The sequence below is a fragment of the Delphinus delphis genome, chromosome 15 (genome assembly GCF_949987515.2).
Source record: "Delphinus delphis chromosome 15, mDelDel1.2, whole genome shotgun sequence".
In the NCBI taxonomy this organism is placed as follows: Eukaryota; Metazoa; Chordata; class Mammalia; order Artiodactyla; family Delphinidae; genus Delphinus; species Delphinus delphis.
The window spans coordinates 3270604-3283357 of record NC_082697.1 but is presented as its reverse complement, the minus strand read 5'-3'; the positions used below and the strand labels follow the sequence as shown (position 1 = coordinate 3283357).

Below are 12754 nucleotides of genomic sequence, written 5' to 3'. Positions count from 1 at the left end.
ACTACATAATGATCAAGGGATCAATCCAAGAAGAAGATATAACAATTGTAAATATTTATGCACCCAACATAGGAGCACCTCAATATATAAGGCAAATACTAACAGCCATAAAAGGGGAAATCGACACTAACACATTCATAGTAGGGGACTTTAACACTCCACTTTCTCTAATGGACAGATCATCCAAAATGAAAATAAATAAGGAAACACAAGCTTTAAATGATACATTAAACAAGATGGACTTAATTGATATTTACAGGACATTCCATCCCAAAACAACAGAATACACATTTTTCTCAAGTGCTCATGGAACATTCTCCAGGATAGATCATATCTTGGGTCACAAATCAAGCCTTGGTAAATTTAAGAAAATGGAAATTGTATCAAGTATCTTTTCCGACCACAACGCTATGAGACTAGATATCAATTACAGGAAAAGATCTATAAAAAATACAAACACATGGAGGCTAAAGAATACACTACTTAATAACGAAATGATCACTGAAGAAATCAAAGAGGAAATAAAAAAATACCTAGAAACAAATGACAATGAAAGCACGACGACCCAAAACCTATGGGATGCAGCAAAAGCAGTTTTAAGAGGGAAGTTTATAGCAATACAATCGCACCTTAAAAAGCAGGAAACATATCGAATAAACAACCTAACCTTGCACCTACAGCAATTAGAGAAAGAAGAACAAAAAAACCCAAAGTTAGCAGAAGGAAAGAAATCATAAAAATCAGATCAGAAATAAATGAAAAAGAAATGAAGGAAACGATAGCAAAGATCAATAAAACTAAAAGCTGGTTCTTTGAGAAGATAAACAAAATTGATAAACCTTTAGCCAGACTCATCAAGAAAAAAAGGGAGAAGACTCAAATCAATAGAATTAGAAATGAAAAAGGAGAAGTAACAACTGACACTGCAGAAATACAAAAGATCATGAGACATTACTATAAGCAACTCTATGCCAATAAAATGGACAACCTGGAAGAAATGGACAAATTCTTAGAAATGCACAACGTGCCAAGACTGAACCAGGAAGAAATAGAAAATATGAACAGACCAATCACAAGCACTGAAATTGAAACTGTGATTAAAAATCTTCCAACAAACAAAATCCCTGGACCAGATGGCTTCACAGGCGAATTGTATCAAACATTTAGAGAAGCGCTAACACCTATCCTTCTCAAACTCTTCCAAAATATAGCAGAGGGAGGAACACTCCCAAACTCATTCTATGAGGCCACCATCACCTTGATACCAAAACCAGACAAGGATGTCAGAAAGAAAGAAAACTACATGCCAATATCACTGATGAACATTGATGCAAAAATCCTCAACAAAATACTAGCAAACAGAATCCAACAGCACATTAAAAGGATCATACACCATGATCAAGTGGGATTTATTCCAGGAATGCAAGGATTCTTCAATATATGCAAATCAATCAATGTGATAAACCATGTTAACAAATTGAAGGAGAAAATCCATATGATCATCTCAATAGATGCAGAGAAAGCTTTCGACAAAATTCAACACCCATTTATGATAAAAACCCTGCCGAAAATAGGCATAGAGGGAACTTTCCTCAACATAATAAAGGCCATATATGACAAACCCACAGCCAACATCATCCTCAATGGTGAAAAACTGAAAGCATTTCCACTAAGATCAGGAACAAAACAAAGTTGCCCACTCTCACCACTCTTATTCAACATAGTTTTGGAAGTTTTAGCCACAGCAATCAGAGAAGAAAAGGAAATAAAAGGAATCCAAATCAGAAAAGAAGAAGTAAAGCTGTCACTGTTTGCAGATGACATGCTACTATACATAGAGAATCCTAAAGATGCTACCGGAAAACTACTAGAGCTAATCAATGAATTTGGTAAAGTAGCAGGATACAAAATTAATGCACAGAAATCTCTGGCATTCCTATACACTAATGATGAAAAATCTGAAAGTGAAATCAAGAAAACACTCCCATTTACCACTGCAACAAAAAGAATAAAATATCTAGGAATAAACCTACCTAAGGAGACAAAAGACCTGTATGCAGAAAATTATAAGACACTGATGAAAGAAATTAAAGATGACACAAATAGATGGAGAGATATACCATGTTCTTGGATTGGAAGAATCAACATTGTGAAAATGACTCTACTACCCAAAGCAATCTACAGATTCAATGCAATCCCTATCAAACTACCACTGGCATTTTTCAGAGAACTAGAACAAAAAATTTCACAATTTGTATGGAAACACATAAGAACCCGAATAGCCAAAGCAATCTTGAGAATGAAAAACGGAGCTGGAGGCATCAGGCTCCCTGACTTCAGACTATACTACAAAGCTACAGTAATCAAGACAGTATGGTACTGGCACAAAAACAGAAAGATAGATCAATGGAACAGGATAGAAAGCCCAGAGATAAACCCACACACATATGGTCACCTTATCTTTGATAAAGGAGGCAGGAATGTACAGTGGAGAAAGGACAGCCTCTTCAATAAGTGGTGCTGGGAAAACTGGACAGCTACATGTAAAAGTATGAGATCAGAGCACTCCCTAACAGCATACACAAAAAAAGCTCAAAATGGATTAAAGACCTAAATGTAAGGCCAGAAACTATCAAACTCTTTAGGAAAACATAGGCAGGACACTCTATGACATAAATCACAGCAAGATCCTTTTTGACCCATCTCCTAGAGAAATGGAAATAAAAACAAAAATAAACAAATGGGACCTAATGAAACTTCAAAGCTTTTGCACAGCAAAGGAAACCATAAACAAGACCAAAAGACAACCCTCAGAATGGGAGAAAATATTTGCAAATGAAGCAACTGACAAAGGATTAATCTCCAAAATTTACAAGCAGCTCATGCAGCTCAATAACAAAAACACAAACAACCCAATCCAAAAATGGGCAGAAGACCTAAATAGACATTTCTCCAAAGAAGATATACAGACTGCCAACAAACACATGAAAGAATGCTCAACATCATTAATCGTTAGAGAAATGCAAATCAAAACTACAATGAGATATCATCTCACACCAGTCAGAATGGCCATCATCAACAAATCTAGAAACAATAAATGCTGGAGAGCGTGTGGAGAAAAGGGAACACTCTTGCACTGCTGGTGGGAATGTGAATTGGTACAGCCATGATGGAGAACAGTATGGAGGTTCCTTAAAAAACTACAAATAGAATGACCATATGACCCAGCAATCCCACTACTGGGCATATACCCTGAGAAAACCATAATTCAAAAAGAGTCATGTACCAAAATGTTCATTGCAGCTCTATTTACAATAGCCAGGAGATGGAAACAACCTAAGTGCCCATCATCGCATGAATGGATAAAGAAGATGTGGCACATATATACAATGGAATATTACTCAGCCATAAAAAGAAACGAAGTTGAGCTATTTGTAATGAGGTGGTTGGACCTAGAGTCTGTCATACAGAGTGAAGTAAGTCAGAAAGAGAAAGACAAATATCGTATGCTAATACATATATATGGAATTTAAGAAAAAAAATTTCATGAAGAACCTAGGGGTAAGACAGGAATAAAGATGCAGACCTACTAGAGAATGGACTTGAGGATATGGGGAGGGGGAAGGGTAAGCTGTGACAAAGTGAGAGTGGCATGGACATATATACACTACCAAAAGTAAAATAGATAGCTAGTGGGAAGCAGCCGCTTAGCACAGGGAGATCAGCTCGGTGCTTTGTGACCACCTAGAGGGGTGGGATAGGGAGGGTGGGAGGGAGGGAGACGCAAGGGGGAAGAGATATGGGGATATATGTATAACTGATTCACTTTGTTATAAAGCAGAAACTAACACACCATTGTAAAGCAATTATACTCCAATAAAGATGTAAAAAAAAAAAAAAAACCACCGAGAACTTGAGGTGGGTTGGGCACCCCTCAACACCCAAGGTGTGAATGTAGAGTCTAGAAAATTAGTTCTCACCCTCACCTTCCTTTTAATCAAGAAACTTTTATCTCACCATCACTTTCTTCATTTCAGCTTACATTGAGCTGGGAGCTGCCACCTTGTGGCCGTAAGGTATTACTGCACTTCCAAGGACACAGGAACACTGATGGTCTTTCCCCGGAATTGTGGATACACAGAACAGAGAAACTTGACATCTTCCAGCTCTGACTCACCTAAGACATGAGGCAGGTGAAGCCCAGAGTCACCAGCCGAGTGAGTCACAGCCTAACTGAGAAGGACTGCCATATGGGAAACTGGCTTCTTGCTCAGTTAGTTTTAAATGTTTGAGGATGTTGAAAATTTGTTTGCTTTTTAAAACATTAAAATACTAATTTTCTTCAACTTAAAGCAAATATAAAAGTGGAACCCTTCACTCGCATTCCCCAGCCCCTCTCTGGATCTCTGGAGGCCAACACATTGTGTTTCTTTTTATTTTATTTTATTTTATTTTTTGCGGTACACGGGCCTCTCACTGTTGTGGCCTCTCCCGTTGCGGAGCACAGGCTCCGGACGCGCAGGCTCAGCGACCATGGCTCACGGGCCCAGCCGCTCCGCAGCATGTGGGATCTTCCCGGACCGGGGCACGAACCCCTGTCCCCTGCATTGGCAGGCGGACTCTCAACCACTGCGCCACCAGGGAAACCCCACACTGTCTTTCTTGATCAACATTTTCAGCGCCAGCATTAGGAGTGTACGACCTGCATCTCTCATGAACATTCCACATGGTTTAGTTTACCTCACCTATAAATTCTGAATTAGTGACTCTAACTTAATCAAGTTTTTGAATAGACTTACATGGAATCAAAATATCCACTTTGAGGGGCTTCCCTGGCGGTGCAGTGGTTGAGAGTCTGCCTGCTAATGCAGGGGACACGGGTTCGAGCCCTGGTCTGGGAGGATCCCACATGCCGCAGAGCAACTGGGCCCATGAGCCACAACTACTGAGCCTGCGCGTCTGGAGCCTGTGCTCTGCAATGAGAGGCCGCGACAGTGAGAGGCCAGCACACCGCGATGAAGAGTGGCCCCCGCTCGCCACAACTGGGGAAAGCCCTCACACAGAAATGAAGACCCAACACAGCCATAAATAAATAAAATTTTTAAAAATCCACGTTGAAAATAAATGCAAGGTTGTAAATTTGATAATTATTGTTATGCTTCTCTTTATGCACAGGAAATACAGAGAAGTCTTAAAATTACATTAGTTACTCTTTTCAATAACAAACTATTAATTTGGATTCAGATTATAAACTATTCGAATTAAAATGTGCAGCAGCCTCTCGTGGAGCTATGAATGTACGGTAAGGCAAGAAAGCCTACCTTCTATTTCACCTGCTCAAAAACTGTTTACTATTTTAAACAAGGTGATGAGATAACAAGGTAATAGGTTAAGGTAATGAGGACTAATGGATGTCAGATTGTGTTTTAAACTTGGTCATTGCAGCCTTAAGTATTGGTATGGTAGAACCTCAACTTGTCTTTTTTTCAGAATTCTAATGCAAAGACCCCAGGTTGGTACAGAGACCCCACCCGTAGGGAGTCTCTTTCCCATCCCTCCTCCCTCTTCCTTTAACCCCAAACTCAAAAAGCCAGACACATCTAAGCATAAAAGAGATTTTGGTAGAAAAAGTCTACAAACCCCAGAGCCTCGAGACATGGTTGGGATAAAGATTGTTAGTGCTTTGCAAAGTAAAAAGTATACTTTTTCTTTTTTCCTTGATAAAGTTATCCTTTCCTTTTCCAGTTCTTTGGTTTCAAATGATAGAGACTATAAGGAAATAAATATTAAAATACCCTGCTATAGAAAGAGATCACTGGGCATTTCACTGATTTTTGGAAACTAAAAATAAAGAAACTAAACCCCTAGTTCCTCAGAGCCACTGGTTTCACTTTCCTCTGACTGAGCCCTAATCTCCTGGGGTCAGATTCCCAGCCTCATGTCTGCTGTATGTGTGGCAGGGGCAGTTTTATTTCCGTCCACTCCCTTCCTAAGAATTCTGCTTGTAGCCAATGAGGTTAAAGGCTAAGGCTCAGCCCACCCCACTCTGATAAACCAAGAAAGGCCAGGGATTAGTTTGCCTAATCCACCAGAGGGAGGACAGCAGAAGCAAGAAGAACTACAATCCTGCAGCCATTGGAACAAAAACCACATTCACGGAAAGACAGACAAGATGAAAAGACAGAGGGCTATGTACCAGATGAAGGAACAAGATAAACCCCAGAAAAACAACTAAATGAAGTGGAGATAGGCAATCTTCCAGAAAAAGAATTCAGAATAATGACAGTGAAGGTGATCCAGGACCTCGGGAAAAGAATGGAGGCAAAGATCAAGAAGATGCAAGAAATGTTTAATGAAGACCTCGAAGAACTGAAGAACAAACAAACAGAGATCAACAGTACAATAACTGAAATGAAAAATATACTAGAAGGAATCAATAGCAGAATAACTGAGGCAGAGGAACGGATAAGTGACCTGGAAGACAGAATGGTGGAATTCACTGCTGTGGAACAGAATAAAGAATGAAAAAGAAATGAAGACACCCTAGGAGACCTCTGGGACAACATTAAATGCAACAACACTCACATTATAGGGGTCCCAGAAGGAGAAGAGAGAGAAAGGACCCGAGAAAATATTTGAAGAGATTATAGTTGAAAACTTCCCTAACATGGGAAAGGAAATAGCCACCAAAGTCCAGGAAGTGCAGAGAGTCCCAGGTAGGATAAACCCAAGGAGAAACACTCCAAGACACATAGTAATCACATTGGCAAAAATTAAATACAAAGGAAAATTACTGAAAGCAGCAAGGGAAAAAGGACAAATAACATACAAGGGAACTCCCATAAGGTTAACAGCTGATTTCTCAGCAGAAACTCTACAAGCCAGAAGGGAGTGGCATGACATATTTAAAGTGATGAAAGGGAAGAAATTACAACCAAGATTACTCTACCCAGAAAGGATCTCATTTGGATTCGACAAAGAAATCAAAAGCTTTACAGACAAGCAAAAGCTAGGAGAATTCAGCACCACCAAACCAGCTCTACAACAAATGCTAAAGGAACTTCTATAAGTGGGAAACACAAGAGAAGAAAAGGACCTACAAAAACAAACCCAAAACAATTAAGAAAATGGTAATAGGAATACACATATCGATAATTACCTTAAACATGAATGGATTAAATGCTCCAACCAAAAGACACAGGCTAGCTGAATGGATACAAAAACAAGACCGATATATATGCTGTCTACAAGAGACCCACTTCAGACCTAGGGACACATACAGACTGAAAGTGAGGGGATGGAAAAAGATATTCCATGCAGATGGAAATCAAAAGAAAGCTTGAGGAGCAATTCTCATATCAGACAAAATAGACTTTAAAATAAAGAATGTTACAGGAGACAAGGAAGGACACTACGAAAGGGATCAATCCAAGAAGAAGATATAACAATTATAAATATGTATGCACCCAACATAGGAGAACCTCAGTACATAAGGCAAACGCTAACAGCTCTAAAAGAGGAAATCAACAGTAACACAGTAATAGTGGGGGACTTTAACACCTTATGTACACCAAAGAAAAGATCATCCAGACAGAAAATTAATAAGGAAACACAAGCTTTAAATGATACAATAGACCAGATAGATTTAATTGATATTTATAGGACATTCCATCCAAAAACAGCAGATTACACTTTCTTCTCAAGTGCACACGGAACATTCTCCAGGATAGATCACATCTTGGGTCACAAATCAAGCCTCAGTAAATTTAAGAAAACCGAAATCATATCAAGCATCTTTTCTGACCACAACGCTATGAGATTAGAAATCAGTTACAGGGAAAAAAACATAAAAAACACAAACACATGGAGGCTAAACAATACACTACTAAATAACCAAGAGATCACTGAAGGAATCAAAGAGGAAATCAAAAAATACCTAGAGACAAATGACAATGAAAACACAACGATCCAAAACGTATGGGATACAGCAAAAGCAGTTCTAAGAGGGAAGTTTATAGCAATGCAAGCCTACCTCAAGAAACAAGAAAAATCTCAAATAACCAATCTAAACTTACACCTAAAGGAACTAGAGAAAGAAGAACAAACACAACCCAAAGTTAGCAAAAGGAAAGAAATCATAAAGATCAGAGCAGAAATAAATGAAATAGAAACAAAGAAAACAATAGCAAAGATCAATAAAACTGAAAGCTGGTTCTTTGAGAAGATAAACAAAATTGATAAAGCATTAGACAGACTCATCAAGAAAAAGAGGGAGAAGACTCAAATCAATAAAACTAGAAATGAAAAAGGAGAAGTTACAACAGACACCGCAGAAATACAAAGCATCCTAAGAGACTACTACAAGCAACTCTATGCCAATAAATTGGACAACCTGGAAGAAATGGACAAATTCTTAGAAAGGTATAACCTTCCAAGACTGAACCAGGAAGAAATAGAAAATATGAACAGACCAATCACAAGTACTGAAATTGAAACTGTGATTAAAAATCTTCCAACAAACAAAAGTCCAGGACCAGACAGCTTCACAGGTGAATTCTATCAAACATTTAGAGAAGCGCTAACACCATCCTTCTCAAACTCTTCCAAAAAATTGCAGAGGAAGGAATACTCCCAAACTCATTCTATGAGGCCACCATCACCTTGATACCAAAACCAGACAAAGATACTACAAAAAAAGAAAATTACAGACCAATATCACTGATGAATATAGGTGCAAAAATCCTCAACAAAAGAGTAGCAAACAGAATCCAACAACACATTAAAGGGATCAAACACCATGATCAAGTGGGATTTATCCCAGGGATGCAAGAATTCTTCAATATACACAAATCAATCAATGTGATACATCATATTAACAAATTGAAGAATAAAAACCATAAGATCATCTCAAGAGATAAAGAAAAAGCTTTGGACAAAATTCAACACCCATTTATGGTAAAAACTCTACAGAAAGTGGACATAGAGGGAAACTACCTCAACATAATAAAGGCCATATATGACAAACCCAGAGCAAACATCATTCTCAATGGTGAAACACTGAAAGCATTTCCCCTAAGATCAGGAAGAAGACAAGATGTCCACTCTTGCCACTATTATTCAACATAGTCCTGAAAGTCCTAGCCATGGCAGTCAGAGACAAAAAAGAAATAAAAGGAATCCAAATCAGAAAAGAAGTAAAATTGTCACTGTCTGCAGATGACATGATACTATACATAGAGAATCCTACACATGCCACCAGAAAACTACTAGAGCTAATCAATGAATTTGGTAAAGTTGCAGGATACAAAATTAATGCACAGAAATCTCTTGCATTCCTATACGCTAACAACAAAAGATCAGAAAGAGAAATTAAGGAAACAATCCCATTCACCACTGCAACAAAAAGAATAAAATACCTAGGAATAAACCTACCTGAGGAGGTACAACACCTGTACTCAGAAAACTGTAAGACACTGATGAAAGAAATCAAAGATGACACAAACAGATGGAGAGAATACCATGTTCTTGGATTGGAAGAATCAATATTGTGAAAATGACTATACTACCCAAAGCAATCTACAGATTCAATGCAATCCCTATCAAACTACCAGTGGCATTTTTCACAGAACTAGAACAAAAAATTTCACAATTTGTATGGAAACACAAAAGAACCCGAATAGCCAAAGCAATCTTGAAAGAGGAAAATGGACCTGAAGGAATCAGGCTCCCTGACTTCAGACTATACTGCAAAGCTACAGTAATCAAGACAGTATGGTACTGGCACAAAAACAGAAAGATAGATCAATGGAACAGGATAGAAATCCCAGAGATAAACCTATGGTCAACTAATCTATGACAAAGGAGGCAAGGATATACAATGGAGAAAGGACAGTCCCTTCAATAAGTGGTGCTGGGACAACTGGACAGCTACATGTAAAATAATGAAATTAGAACACTCCCTAACACCATACACAAAAATAAACTCAAAATGGATTAGGGACCTAAATGTGAGACTGGACACTATAAAGCTCTTAGAGGAAAACATAGGAAGAACACTCTTTGACATAAATCACAGCAAGATCTTTTTTGATCCACATCCCACAGTAATGGACATAAAAACAAAAATAAACAAATGGGACCTAATGAAACTTCAAAGCTTTTGCACAGCAAAGGAAACCATAAACAAGACGAAAAGACAACCCTCAGAATATGTGCAAACGAATCAATGGACAAACGATTAATCTCCAAAATATATAAACAGCTCATGCAGCTCAGTATTAAAAAAACAAACAAACCAATCCAAAAATGAGCAGAAGACCTAAATAGACATTTTTCCAAGGAAGACATACAGATGGCCAAGAGGCACATGAAAGGCTGCTCAACATCACTAATTATTAGAGAAATGCAAATCAAAAGTACAATGAGGCATCACCCCACACCAGTTAGAATGGGCATCATCAGAAAATCTACAAGCAACAAATGCTGGAGAGGGTGTGGAGAACAGGGAACCCTCTTGCACTGTTGGTGGGAATGTAAATTGGTGCAGCCACTATGGAGAAGAGTATGGAGGTTCCTTAAAAAACTAAAAATAGAATTACCATATGACCCAGCAATCCCACTACTGGGCATATACCCAGAGAAAACCATAATTCAAAAAGACGCATGCACCCCAATGTTCACTGCAGTACTATTTACAATAGCCAGGTCATGGAAGCAACCTAAATGCCCATCGACAGACGAATGGATAAAGAAGATGGTACATATATACAATGGAATATTACTCAGCCATGAAAAGGAATGAAATTGGGTCATTTGTAGAGATGTGGATGAATCTAGAGACTGTCATACAGAGTGAAGTAAGTCAGAAAAGAGAAAAACAAATTATCGTATATTAACGCATATATGTGGGACCTAGAAAAATGGTACAGATGAACCGGTTTGCAGCGCAGAAATAGAGACACAGATGTAGAGAACAAACGTATGGACACCAAGGGGGGAAAGCAGCGGCGGGGTGGGGGGGTGGGATGAATTGGGAGATTGGGATTGACATGTACACACTAATATGTATAAAATGGACAACTAATAAGAACCTGCTGTATAAAAAAATAAATAAAATAAAATTCAAAAAAAGAAAAAAGAAAGGCCAGGGAGAAGGGAGGGGAGAGTTGAGATGAGAATGCCTGGGACAAAGTGACCGAAGAGTGACTGGAGGAGAGGGCCTGCTGGAAAGGCTGGGCTGCAGGTGAGCCCACGGCCCGGAGGACTGACCATCGCCCGCAGGCTCTGGGTGTATCCCAGGCATCCCCACATCGGCATGAGCTCCAGGGCCCAGTCCGTGCTGCTGCTGCTTCTCGCACTGCTGATGCTGCAGGTGAGCAGGGACGGGTACCCACAACCTGGCGCGTGGGATCTATCTGCCAGGTGCCAGGAACGGAGAGCACAGCTCCAGCTGGCTCTGCCCCTTCGAGGATAAGGGGTCGGGGGTGGACTGCATGTGATCGGCTGCAGCTGAGAGCGAGGGGGCTGGGAACTTTAGTACCGGGGAGGAAAAGGCTTTTCCAGAATTTATACAAAGGAGGGGTTTAGCGCCGTGCTCTGTTTGGGAGAGTAGTGGGAACAGGCTAAGGGGACTCGCCTTAAAACCGGTGTACACAGTACACACACTTTTAGATTTGTATCAACGCATTTCCTAAGGATACGTCTATTCACCTTACATAAGACTGAGAAAATCTCAACTGAGTATGTCAAAGACGGTTCGAGCAAACCGATGGGGGTGGGAAAGCTAAATCCCCCCGTCCCCCACCAGTTGCCTCGGCTCAACTGGGAAACAGTAGAATCAAGGTGAGAAAAGTATGGGCTTGTTCTGTTTGTACTTACAGTGGACGGAGTTAACGCTGCTGCATATGCTTGTGGGTCACGACCTGCTTAGTCACGCTCCTCAGAGTGGGAAGGAGAACCGTGAGACTCTCGCGTTGCTGCTGAGTTCCTCCTTATAAACCCGCCGAGGGCAGAGGCAAGAGGCCCTGCAGTGGGCGGGGGTCAAGATGCTGGGCCTGCGCTGGGTTAGTGGGGTGTGGCCTGGGCGTCCGGTTTTTAAAGGTTTTAACTTCACCTTATTAAGCCTCATTTCCTCCACCTGAAATTGGAGCTAATGCTTGTCCTTTTCTGCGGGAGTCAATGAGGTAATACAGAGAATCTGCATCTTTCTGTTTTCGCAGCCCTGGTGAAATGGTGGCTCTGTTTACGCAGGGCCGGGGCTGCTACTACTGATTGGCTACTCGTTCTGAGCCAGGTGCTTTCATAGCCACTGGGGTGTAACAGTAAACAAAAGAGCATACAAAAAGTTCCCAGTCCTCTAGCCAGCTCTGCTTCTGAAATTTGATGCCTCATTTGGCACCCTTTGCTTGGTGTTCGGAGGACTTTCTTGGCTACTTTTTAACATGGAAGAACCTTTTTTTATAAATTTATTTTATTTGCTTTTGGGCTGTGCTGGGTCTCATTGCTGCGTGCGGGCTTTCTCTAGTTGTGGCGAGCGGGGGCTACTCTTCGTTGCGGTGCGCGAGCTTCTCATTGTGGTGGCTTCTCTTGTTGAGGAGCATGGGCTCTAGGCACACAGGCTCAGTAGTTGTGGCACAGGGGCTTAGTTGCTCTGCAGCATGTGGGATCTTCCCGGACCAGGGCTTGAACCTTGGTCCCCTGCATTGGCAGGCGGATTCTTAACCACTGCACCACCAGGGAAGCCCTCTTGGTTACT

At 40.3% G+C, this 12754-nt stretch overlaps 1 protein-coding gene across 1 annotated transcript in view; it reads right to left on the bottom strand.

Moving 5' to 3' along the window:
- Positions 1-12152, bottom strand: part of SYCP2 (synaptonemal complex protein 2) — a 108504-nt gene extending 96352 nt beyond the window's left edge. The window contains exon 1 of the mRNA XM_060032888.1: positions 11878-12152. The gene's annotated coding sequence lies outside the window, so the exon portion shown is untranslated. The remainder of the gene's footprint in view (positions 1-11877) is intronic.
- Positions 12153-12754: the final 602 nt, after the last annotated feature.